The following is an 11,495-nucleotide window of genomic DNA, read 5'->3' as shown; positions in this document are numbered from 1 at the left end:
GCCACCAGAGAAGGATGAGTCTGCTGCGACATCACAGCAGGACAGGACAGGTACCCGGACAGAGTGTGAGCCAGAGGCCTCAGCAAGTCACCTGCCAATGGGCTGCATGCTGCCCTGTTGCTGTGCCCTCAGATGTTGTGGGGAAGGTGCCCAGCCTTCCGGTTCCCACGCCCAATCCACTTCGAGGGGCAGACGGGAAGGGCCAAGTGTGAGCATCCCCTACTGACATGACCCGGGGCAGGGGAGGGGACCAGGGCTGAAGGGGACAGCCGTGAGGCCCTGACACCCTAGCCCTGCAAGTCATGAGCACGTGTGAGCTGAAGCTCCAGGATCCCGACATGTGTTCCATTAGATTTCAGTTATGAAAACAATTTCAAATTGAATATTTTTAAAAAATGTCATTGTTTTAATTATTATTTTATTATCGAAGTTTAGTTGACATAACATGAGAGATAGTTTCAGGTGGACAGCATAGTGACTCGACAATTTTGTACGTTATGGAAGGCTTGCCCGAGCACGTGTGGTCACCAACTGCCACCACACAATATTATCATACTATTATTGGCAATATTTCCTACGCTGTATATTTCGTCTCTGTGACTTACTTATCTGATAACTAGAAGTCTGTACCTCTTAACCCCCTTCACCTATCCCACCTGTCCTCTCTAGCAACCACCTCATATTTAATATTATTCAAAATTTGAAGCTGACTGATGTTTAAAAAGCTCCCCCGGGGCCCTTCTGAGAGGAAGGTTCCAGACGGCTCTAGCCACGCCCCCGAAGGCCCTGCACACGACCTTCCTGCTCTATTTCCTACTTTGTGTCTTAACATTTACTCAGTCTTTTTGGGTTTTATTTGCCAAATGTATCTTTGTTTTTCACTTTTGCCAATTTTTGATAGTTTAAATTGTGTCTTTTGCAAGCAATATGTAACTTCATTTACTAATTGTTTTAATGTTTTTTTTTTTTTTTGAGAGGTGGAGAGAGAGATGGAGAGACAGAGAGACAGAGACAGAAAACACCAGCAAGGGAGAGGCAGAGAGAGAGGGAGACACAGAATCTGAAACAGGCTCCAGGCTCTGAGCTGTCAGCACAGAGCCCGACGCAGGGTTCGAACCCACAAGCCATGAGATTATGGCATGAGCCGAAATCAGACGCTTAACTGAGTGAGCCACCCAGGCACCCCTACTAATTTTTAAACTTTGAGATGTTTTTGTGATCTTTCTAGGGTTTTCTCCATTTGCAGTTGTTTGCATTAACAAACACTTTGCCTCGCCCATTTTATTATGTGTTTTCTAGTGTCATGATTTTTCAATACATTTCTTTCATTGTCCTCCTTTTTACACATAATTGAGTTTTTAAAAATATTATTTCAGCTCTCCTTTACCTGGCAGAATGTAAAACATCTACTTCTATATATGTTACTCTTTAATTTAACACACATAATCAGCCACTTATAAAGTACATTCATAACCCCTTTCTGAATAACAAAAGAGCCTTCGAATCAATTATGCTGATCCTTCCCCCCACAGACCCCAGGTCTCTGCACATTCCCCATCATCATTTCTCCAAGGATTCAGTCACTGTTAGTGATTCCTTCCATTTATTTCCACTGAAACACCTTTACTGTATTCTATTTCTATCCATAACACACTTTTCTGTACACACAATTGGGAATTGGCGTCTGCTTGTAACTCATCATTCTGAGGACAAATTGTCCACTATCTTTCAGGTCCTATTATTAGATTGAAGAGTGGAGTGTAAACCTAACTGCTTTTACCTGGTGAGAAATCTGTCTTTTCCCTATTTCAAATTTCTCTTTGACTTTTGAGTTCTATGGTTTCACTATAATTGATCCAAATATAGTTTTCTTTTTATTGATCTCACCCGTACACATTGGTCCTCCTGCAGCTGTGATTTGACCGGGGACTTAGGTATTTCATTAGCCCTAAAAAGCTCCCTAGTCACCACCTCTGGAATTACCAACCCTCTGTCCTTTGTAGTGCTGCCCGCGGGGACACCGGTTAGATGCTTGATAGAACTTCCCATACGATCTCCTCAGCTCTTCACTTTTCGTTCATATTTTCTGACATCTGTGTCTTTGGGCTGCGTTCTGGGTAACTTTGTGGATTTATCCATGAATATCCTTCTTCTCGTTGGTTTAATCAGCTGTTTAATAATTAATTGAGTTATTGAGTCTCATAAATGGGCATGTATGTACATTACATGCACATATATATTTACAGATAAATCTAGAGCTGTTGATTCATCTCTTTAGCTCTCTGGCTATATGTGTACCTGTATCTATATTTATATCTATATCTAACTATCTATCTACACATTGTATCGGATTATTTTTCAAAGTTTCTTGTCTATATCTATATTTATATTTATACCTATTATACATTGTATTTGGTTATTTTTCTTTCTTTAATGTTTATTTATTTGAGAGAGAGACAGAGAGACAGAGCACAAGCAGGGGAGGGTCAGATAGAGAGGGAGACATAGAATCTAAAGCAGCTCCAGACTCTGAGCTGTCAGCACAGAGCTCAACACGGGCTTGAACCCACGAACTGTGAAATCATGACCTGAGCCAAAGTCAGATGCTTAACTGATTGAGCCATGAAGGGGCCCCAGTACTTGGTTATTTTTCAAAGCCTTCTTGTCACTTAGGATCATTTCTTGCTGTTGCCTCAGTTTTGGCAAGAAGAAACTATTTTAAAAGATAAGAAAGCTTTGAAACTATATACATATCTCATTTGTACAATATTAACTAATAGTTATCTTATAATTTCAATAATAGGGAGTCCAAATGTGATTCTTACATTTCCCACTGACCCTCATGCACGATGCTGGCTCTTTTTGTGATGTTTACTCATCTTTGATCATGGTCTTTCATATTTAGTTGATTTAAACTTGTGGAAAACCAGAATTTCTAATCTGAGGATATTTTTTCAGGGAGATTTATGTCTGATTCTTCAGAGGTCTTCAGATGTCACTGACATGGGACCATTTCATCCTGTAACACTGGAAAATGTTGGTGCCCTTAGAAACAGTGAATGAATCTGATGATGTCAGAGGATAGGTTTTGCTTGATAGTGAGCAGTGACTTCCAAGCTGTTCAGAATGTTAATGTGAGTACAGGTGAAGTTTAGAACTAGGCAGACTTAAGAATGTCCCCAACAGAGATAAGAACATTGGAGTCCAAGGTGTGGATTAGACCATGAAAGGACTGGAAAATATACCTGTAATTGTCAAGGTCTTCCATAATTTTCAAATAAGGATATTTAGTAAAAGACAACTGAAAGAAGTAAATGTTACTTATGATAGAAATATATGATGTCATCAGTGTGAGTTCAGATACATGTGGTCAAAGGAGAGAAAAGGATGTGGCTTCTCACTTCCACTCCGTCGCAGAACGATTACCTGCAGAGTGACTTCCAGAGCTGTTCTTTCTCAGAAAGAGAGCCCTGCCTTTACTCAGGATGGCAAAGCACCCAGCAAAGGACTGCAGTTCAGTCTCCTCCACGCGTATGTGCGGTCAAATGCATGTTATCAGAAACAGTCACGAGTATCAGTTCCAGAAAATTCGCTGCAGCACAGGCTGGCTCATCTAGAAAGTGAACTGTCTGTGCTTTCTTCCTTTCCCCTGTTTTCCTGCCAGAAACTAAGATCCATGGCTAGACCTAGAGTAGTCATGTCAGAACCTCAAAGAGAGACACAAGTGATGTCAGAAAACGAAAACGTCTGGCCTCTGATAAACTTCTGGAGCCACCACGCAGATCCTCAATTGTCCAACTCCAGAATAACAACTCAAATCACCCTTTCTTAACATGCTATGGGAACTTTACCATGAAAATTATAACTGAACTAAAATGCAAACAATATCCCCCTCACAGAGGTGGAGTGAGACATAGGATGACATGCCTGAAAGAATTTGCTAGATTCTGAAATACCAAAAGATGAAATTCATAAGCCAGGAAGCATTCCTATAACTGCTTACATTCCATACACACAACATCTTGTTCGTGTAATGTTTAGGAATTGTTTAAATCCTCCCTCTATTCAAAATTTGTATGTTAAACTTGTCATTATTTATGCGCTGGGGTTGGTAAGCTTCTGTTTCACATTTGGGTGCCAAATGTCCAATTCTGTGGATTAGTAGGACACAAAGAGGAAGGAAAATTGATTTCAAGGCAGCCACTTTAAAGCAGCTTGCATTTCTGTTCTTGATTCCAATACTGTCTTCCCTCCAGCGTTTCCTTACGGAAATACCCTTAGGACTGATGAAGCAGGGCAGCTCCTCACATTCTTCATCTTCCCCACTACAGCCGGGGCGGCTCCCCCAGTCCTGGGCTCCTAAACTATAATCTCTTCTTGCCTGCTATGCACTGACCCTCCCAGACACAACTATTACCCCTGAAAGAGTTAAAAGCTTCCATTTGTCATGTAAATGAGTAGTTTCTGAATCCTTAGAAACAGAACAAATTAAGCCAGGCTAGTTGGCTTTACTGACTCTCGTTTCCACATCGACAGTCACACAGGCCTTCTGAAAATGATGGCATAATGGTTGACTCAAGTTGGCAGGGAGTTTCTTACATATTCTAAGCACCCAGCCTTGCGGACGAGGTCAGCACCAAGTGTCCATAAATTTGTAAAGACTCAAAGACAGGAAGAGTGATCACAAGTGTGACATGGCCCGAAAGCAATGAGAATACTCTGAAGATTCTCAGGAAGCGATCACGTGAGCTCTGCTGAAGGCCCCCTGGAGAAATGTGCTTGACCGCCAGCCTCAGGGCAAGCAGCGAAGGTGGAGTGTTAGATGATAGTTAGGGTCACTGCAACAGTTCTATAATTTCATCCAATTATAACTTTTAAAACCGGCATGATCCTGCTCTGATACTCTCTGTAATAAAAATCAGCTTCTGACAAGAAGCCTTTCCAAGAGCTAAATGAGGAAAAGGCTCTCCGGACAGGAAGATACATCGTACCTGCACTGAATGTGTCAGCAACTTGAAAAGAATTGAACACCCCAGGAAAATGACTTTCTTCTAGGGAAAATGTTCAATTAAATTCAACAGCTATTTACCATCTCTGTGTTTTCTGGAAGGCAAAGATGTGTCCTGTCCCAGAGGAGACTTTACTGCAGAAAGACGGGACCCCGGTCACAGATTATGGTCCAAACCACAGTGGGTATGAGAAAGATTCTGTTTGGGGGCTCAAGTGTTTCCAGTGAGGGAAACGAGCAAGCAATGGTGCCAAGGTGGCCACAGGGAGCCACTGGGGACCGAGCGCGCTCGTGAATACTCTGGCTGCCAAGATGGCTACCTCTGAGGTCACAGTGGGGTCACAGCAGGAAAGAGGGAAGGGAAGGAGGAGATAAGGAGATGAATCTCTGTATCGCCAACTCTTATTGGAACAGAAGCAATTCTTTCACATTTCATGATACTGAGTCTTCACACGGTTGTGTGTGAAAATGATTAAAATTGTTTGAAAGGTACTAAATTAGACTCTACAGAGCAGCAGAAGCCACAAAGCGTGGTCTGTGGAACTCCAAGGCTCCCCAAGCTTCTTTCAGGGGGACCATGGGGTCAAAACTGTTTGCACCATAACGCTAAGACATTGTTCACCATTTTACCTTCACCGACATTGACACTGATCGGCAAGGGCAACAATGGGTAAACTGTTCACGCTTTCCCATGAATCAAGCTGTGAGCTCTGAAGCGTATGGGAAATCACCGCTTTCCCCGGTTCATCGCCACCCCACACGCGGGAGGGATTTAGTATTTTAGAAAATTTATGTTTGCCACCGTGACCCTGACAGCTTCCTGATGCTCCACGGCTTTTAGGATGAATTGGTGTCTAGATGTTATTTAATGAAGCATGTCAACGTTTGGGAACACTGCCTACCTCAGTGAACCAGTATTTTCCAAATAACCAATGAATGATGTTATGAAATCAAGATAAGTATATGACCCACTCAAGGTGCAAAATAGACCAGGGGCACCTGGGGGCTCAGTCAGTTAAACATCCAGCTTCGGCTCAGGTCATGATCTCGAAGTTCTTGAGTTGGAGCCCCACGTCGGGCTCTGTGCTGACAGCTAGGAGCCTGGGGCCCGCTTCCAATTCTGTGTCTCCTTCCCTCGGTGACCTCCCCAGCTCACAGCCTCTCTCTCTCTCTCTCTCTCTCTCAAAAATAAATAATATTTTTAAAAATTTACAGCACAAAACAGACCAAGAGAATTTAAGGTAACATATTACAAATTCTTAATTGATATGTTTTGCATCCTGCATTATAAATAAACTTAAAAAAAATTAAATTTTGGTTTGCATCTAAGTAGACTATTCACAAACATCTGAAAAGCTATTAAAATAGCTCTCCCTTTTCCAACTACATATTTGTGTGAAACTGAAGTTTCTGTATTTTAAATAAATTAACATATGACAATGAATTAACTCAATGGTGTATATGATTACCCAGCTTTTATTTATGCAGCCAGATGTCAAAGAGATTTGCCAAAATGGAAAGCCATGTCATTCTTCCTTCTTCTTCTTTTTTTTTTAGTTTGGAGAATATAATTACTTTTACAAGAATGTAATGAACACATTGCTACTGTTACATGAATTCACAAATAAGTAATTTAAAAATTTTATATTTAATTTCTATCTATAAATATAATACACATAAATAAGAGAGTTTTGATATCATCACTAGTTTTTAAGAGTACGGATGAGTCCTAAGACAACAACATTTGGGAATCTCTGAAGTAACAAGAAAGTAATTGGAGACCAATATGGAAAGAAATGCTAGCTCAAAACCACAGAAATGTGGATGTCACTGTGAGCAACTGGCTTTTTATCTGGAAGGCAATGGAAAATCAATGAATATTGGGAACTAAAAAATAATGCTGTCCTAATTATAATGGACTTAGAACACAGTACTGATTAGGATAAGAAGTAACAGAAGGTAGGAAGAAGAGCTGAAACAAAGCTCTGCTGGTGGAATCTTACAATAGGAAATAAATTATTGTTATTGGCGAATTTACAAGAGTGTGATTTAGTCAATGGATGGATTGTAAGACATTGATATTTGGGCAGTAATTTGGAAGATCAGGGTGTTGTTCCATGAGATCTCAAAGAACAGAGACACGGGGAGAGGAGAAGTTGAGGTTTTAATTTAGGGCACGTTGAATTTTTGCTTCCAGAGACACACAAAGTAGACTGGGTGTGGTGGGGAAGAGCTTGGAAAGGTTGGAATTCAGCCTGAGAACATTACGAGGGCTGGAGGTCCATGGTTGATTCCGTGGAGACGGAAAGCGTTGTACAAGCCTGTGAGAGTGGAAGAGGGCACCCGGGAAAAGAGTAGGCACAGAGCTGAGAAGTGGATTGATGATATTTCCAAGTGGGGGGGGGGGGCAGAAAAAAATGGGATATGAGAGAAAAAATAATCAGAACTGGGAGAATTTAAAAAGTACTGTATTGGGGCACCTGGGTGGCTCAGTCAGTTGAGCAGCCAACACTTGATTTCAGCTCAGGTCATTATTTCAGTGTCGAGGGATCAAGCCCAGTGTCCGACTCTGTACTGAGCGTGGAACCTGCTCGGGATTCTCTCGCTCTCCATCTGCCTCTCTTCCCTGCTCTCACTCCCTTCTTCTCTCTCAAATTAAAAAAAAAAAGTGCCATATCAAAGAAGTCAAGACATAAAATGGTTGTGAAGGGTAGACTGTGGGGGACTTTTCACTCAAGTGCAGTTGATTTTAACTATTGCATTTGTTTGTTGTGTCACATTTCTAAGATTTGCATGGTACTCAGGTACTTAATTTCAAAGGCAGTATTCATGTAACTCAGCCCGCTCAATGTGCACGGCTGCTGGAAAAAGCAAAGGCACACAGTCTTATAGTTCTATATATCAGAAATCTGACACGGAGTTCACGGGGCTAAAACCAAGCTGCCGATTGGGTGTGTTGCTTTCTGGAGGCTGCAGGAAGACTCCACTCTCTTGCCTTTTCCAGGTTCTACTGGCCGCCTGCATTCCTTGGCTCATGGCCGGCTTCCATCCTCAAAGCCCCACATGGCTGACTGAACCTTTCCTGATATCACCTCACTTAGCATTGACCATTCTCACGTAAAGACCCTAATGATTACAGCAGACCCGCCAGGATAACCGAGGATCGTCTCCCTGGCTTAGGTCTGGTGAGTAGCAACCTTAACCCTATCTGCTGTCTTAATCCCCCTTTGCATCTTTGGGGTCTGCCATTCTGTCCACCACACTCAACTGCATTTGTTGACGTATTAACTATTTAATAAGTATTTACAGAATCAGAAGAAGCGAAATCATTAATATAGTCCTATTGAGCTCCTCTTTTTTAACTGAAAAAAGTACAGAAATTTTTGTCTTTCATTTGGGAAGGATTTTTATTAATAACAAATGCACTTTATAAATAATGCCCTACCTAAGTTATATTAATCAAAGCATGCCAACATCTGCCAAATCATATCTCTGACAAAAGTTTATTTTTGGAAGAGAAAAGTTTCTGGAAAGGTGTTGATGCCCGTGGTCTCCCCAGTTTAAACGCATACCCTTTCTGTGCTGTATGATCGATTGTATGGGTGAGTGTGGTTTTTCTAAACATAAACATACATAATTTTCATAATAAAGTTGATTTATTCCTTGATTGATTTACCACAACATGGTTTTCTCTTTCACAATGCACTTTCAATCTACTGTGTTGTCTGCATCCCACACCAAATTTTATGGGTTATTATCCTTTTGGTGGTTAAAAAAAAAAATTCAGATATGTTTCAGAGACGCAAAGCAATTTGCCCAATGCAGCACATCCACTAAATATTAACAATAGAATTTAAACACGTCTCTTTTCACTAGAGAGCTTTCTCTTTCCACCATGCCATTTTACTCTTACAGTATGTAATTTGGAGTCAATAGTTAAAGGATAATGTCAAGTCTGTTGATGGCTTATTTTATTATATTGCCTGAGAGGCCCTACAGTCATGGAAATTGACTCTATTCACTGGAGGCCCACAATTAAAGCTGATTTCTGGAAACTGCATATTCCAAGTGGGCCTCACAGCAGATGCAAACACATGGGTATCTGCCAGTTTGAGGGTGGCTTCTATTGTTAGAAGCAGCAAGCGTCCATCATATGAAGCAAAAGGAAACACACCCCCGCTCTCCCCATCCTTTTGAGACAAAGTACTCTGGTAAAGAAGACACCCACTTGTAAAGACAGGTGAAGGAGAAGGTGTTTGTTGGTGTTATGCTCAATACAATGTTTGAAACATGGGCGTTAGGAATAAAGGTCTAACCTTTGGCGAAATTCTGATGCAATGTCCTTGAAGGTGGTCTTTCTTCACCTGGGGAGCATCTACTTGGCTGTTTGATGGAAGGATAGGAACATGGTCTAAAATCAAACTTTATAATACATATTTATTAATTTGCTCATTTATTTCTAGTTCCATAAAGGAGTTGAGGGACATAAATGAAATAAGAGAAACATACAGGGTATCAGAACTAAACAAAAAAATTACTGAGTAAAGTTCTTAAAAAATGATCTGCCATAAATAAACTATGATGTTGATCCCTTTTCTTCGATTATCAACGTAATCTAGTGGCCACATTAATTCTGAATCTCCTTCTCTCTCTCTTTTTTAATGTTTATTTATTTATCTTGAGAAAGAGAGAGAACACACCTGGGGGAGAGCAGAGAGAGAGGGAGACAGAGAATCACAAGCAGGCTCCACACTGTCTGCACAGAGCCTGATGCAGAGCTCAATCCCACAAACCGTGAGATCATGACCTGAGTTAAAAATCAAGAGTCAGAGGGCACACCTGGGTGGCTCAGTCAGTTAGGCATCTGATGTGGACTCAGGTAATGATCTCACAATCTGTGGGTTCGAGCCCCGCGTTGGGCTCTGTGCTGACAGCTCAGAGCCTGGAGCCTGCTTCAGATTCTGTCTCCCTCTCTCTCTGTCCCTCCCCTTCTCACACTCTGTCTCTTTCTCTCAAAAATAAATAAACATTTTTTTTAAAAGTCAGAGGTTTACCCAACTGAGCCATACAGGTACCCCTCTGATTTTCTTTTTTAACTTGATCAAAACAGCTCCTTGGGTTTAGGAAACAGAGCCTTGGGCCATGCCTTATTCACCTTTCACTGTGGAAAACTGGAAGATTCAGCAAAGATAGAGGATTAAAAATTTTTAAATTAAGGAACTTCTGGTTGAATTATCTTTCAAGACTGAAATCATGCCCAATTTAAGTTCTTGATGTGCATATCTTATCCACCCCCCAATATATTTATGGTGGTTGATATTTTTCTGACTTGGAAAGCCACAGGGTTGCTACATCTGTACTCATTGAGAAAATGCCATGAAGGTACATGAACGAGCCAGCCCTGCCCTGACATGAGGTTGTACATAAAAGTAGAGGTGGAAGTTGGAAGCAGTAGAAAGAAAAGCCATTTGCACTTGACAAAAGGGCATAACTTGACCCTCAGACTTCTATAAGTTTGTTATTATTTCACAGCACCTCATTTCTGTGTTACATGAAATGGAAGAGTCATATGAGACAACTAGGAGTCAGCAAACTTTTTCTGTAAACAGTAGAAAGTACTTTAGGTTTTGTTGGCCTCTACCACAAATACTCAATTCTCCTACAGAAGCACAAAAACAGCAGAGACAATACATAAATGACTGAGTGTGCAGGTGACTGTGTGCCAATAAAACTTTATTTCCTAGAGCAAGTCGTGGGCCAGGTTTGACTCATGGGTTGTGATTTGCTGACTGCTGGAATATAGGCTAAGAACCACAAGCAATTGTACCTTATAATCAAATTGAACAGGAATTCATTAATCTAAATCATATTGAAATTGCAAAATAAGAACATGAGCCCTAGAGGTCAGAAAGCTGTATGATACCATTCGATATACGTAGTTTCTGTTTCTAGCCTTGAATAAGAAATCTAGAATGCAAAAGATCAGCTCTATAACCTTGGCTAGATTATCTGATCTTCAAATTCTTTATCTGAAAAATAATAATTCTGAATCATCATTATAAAAAAAATTGAGACTCACTCTATCCACCTAGCTAGTTGACAAACCACATCACATCACTGGGTCTCAATTTTTCATTATAGAGATCAGTGTCCCAATGGGAAACAAATGGCCTACATTGATCCATGAGTCATTTACTGAGGGGACTATTTATAGGGGTGTAGTCAGAGTCAGGAAGACCAACAGGGAAGATGAAGGAGCTCAGGGACTGAAATAGTATAAAGCAACCCCACCCCTAGACCTGAAGGGTAAAGGGAAAGAGCCACTACAGGAATTCAGAGACCAAGAGACAGAGAGAAGTTCAGAGAGGTTGCCTGACACAGCTCGTCAGCCTGTGGCCAGACAAGGAAGGATCTGGTGAAATAAAAAGATGACTTCTGGGGCACCTGGGTGGCTCAGTCGGTTAAACATCTGACTCTTGGTTTCAGC

The sequence above is a fragment of the Crocuta crocuta genome, unplaced genomic scaffold (genome assembly GCF_008692635.1).
Source record: "Crocuta crocuta isolate KB4526 unplaced genomic scaffold, BGI_CrCroc_1.0 scaffold129, whole genome shotgun sequence".
NCBI lineage: Eukaryota > Metazoa > Chordata > Mammalia > Carnivora > Hyaenidae > Crocuta > Crocuta crocuta.
The sequence above is the reverse complement of the archived record's forward strand: the minus strand, read 5'-3'. Positions refer to the sequence as shown.